The sequence below is a fragment of the Cryptomeria japonica genome, chromosome 9 (assembly GCF_030272615.1).
Source record: "Cryptomeria japonica chromosome 9, Sugi_1.0, whole genome shotgun sequence".
NCBI classification, from domain to species: domain Eukaryota; kingdom Viridiplantae; phylum Streptophyta; class Pinopsida; order Cupressales; family Cupressaceae; genus Cryptomeria; species Cryptomeria japonica.
This window is the reverse complement of record NC_081413.1, coordinates 745966291-745968089: the sequence shown is the minus strand read 5'-3', so window position 1 is coordinate 745968089 and position 1799 is coordinate 745966291.

Here is a 1799-nt window from a genome sequence, read left to right as displayed (position 1 = left end):
AGTCACAGGAGACAGGCATCCAGCGGTGGGGTCATGGGGCCTCCACCACCACCAGAGAGACAGGGGGATCCTGGGGCAGGTCCATCTATAGCTCAGACTCCGTCGAGGCCAGGTGGCTCCGAGGGAGGGAGTTCCTCATAGCTATAGTGGGCTCCCATTGTATCAGTATATGTACCATTGTTGTATTGTAGACACCTGCGGGTGATTCTTTGTAGCCATATGATTCTTTTGACATCATTGTATCATGACACATTTTGATTATATATGAGATGATTCATTTTTGCGGCAACTATATGCCTGTGTACCTTATGTGATGAAATGTTCTTATGTGATACATGTTTTATGATATGGATGCTTATATGATGCAATGCAATATATTTTTGTTCTTTTATGTTTTATATGTGATGCATGATGCAAATGTGAATGTATGTAATGAAAATGAATATGATAATGCAAATGATTATTTACATAATGAAAATGTGAGATGTACTAACATGTGTTGTATGCAGGATGTGATGCAATTGTGATGTCTATATGTATGTATGAAATGCTTATATGTAGTGATGTAGGTGTAACTATATGAAATGCAAATGTTTTTGGTGTGTCATTATACTTAGTCATGTGATAGCGGGCTATGCGGACTCGAGAAGGATGATGGAAGTCAATCAAGAAAGGGGGATGGAAGACAGAAGATATGAACGTGAAAGAGCTTCTTGTGCGTTATCATCATTGAGCTTTATTATGGCAGAATAAGTTATGACAATCGAGGCATTTGTTCGGCCCAGAAAGTCATTGTACCTGTTTGCATGGAGATAAGACAGTCACAAACAAGGAATGCCCCAGTTCATACTAGACGCACAGTGTCCTCATATCCTTGGACAAGTCATAGCATTACTAAGAGACAATCAACAGACAGCAAATGCAAATAGGTGACGATACCCCATCCTCGCCTTTCTAGTCAAAGACATCTTGGAGATAGAATCTCTAGTCAAAGACATCCTGGAAAAGCTAAAAGACATGTCACCAAAAAGATAAAATCAAAAAAAAAACCAAGACTCGACACCAACATCCACTGTAGTCCTCAAGTTTAGTGTCTCTTTTCACTTGTATAAGTCAAATTTTGATTGTGGTCACAATGTTCACTTTCACAAAAAGGATAGATAGCACTGAACCATATGTTGTCTGAGTCTGTTGAAAGATTTGATTTTGTTGAAGCTCATTGTTGCTGTTGTGTCTCATCTGAAACTGACTGAATCCATGAAACTGATACTTTATTGCGGAGAAGGTGGAACTTTATTGCGGGTCTGGCGATGCAGATGTTGCTTTATTGCGGATTGTGCGCGAATAGACTTGAAGGAAGCTGGAAGAAACTATACTCCTCAAAACATGTGATGTTCTCAGTTCCACACCCATCACTAGACGTAGGAATTGGTCGTAGTCACAGATAGGATCTGATTTATTATGGATGGAAAGGGAGTGAAAAGGGAGGGTTATGAATGGCTAACCAATCTTAGGTAGATCAATAACAAGCCATGATGGGAATGGGTAAGTTTATTGTGAGCGAATAAGTTGTGAGTGTGTGCAAAGTGAAAGGATGAAAGAGAATCCTGAAGGAGAGAGGAGCAATGTCTCTACGCATGGCGCTGGTGACCCAGTTTTCACCATGGTACTTGCCCAGGGCGCCACCGGAGTGGTTTTCACCGTTGGAGGAAATTATTTCTCTTTACTTTTCTCGATTTTTCAATTTTTTTGTTGTCACAAGGCGCCTGTTTGCCAGGTTTTCACCAAGTGACAATTTT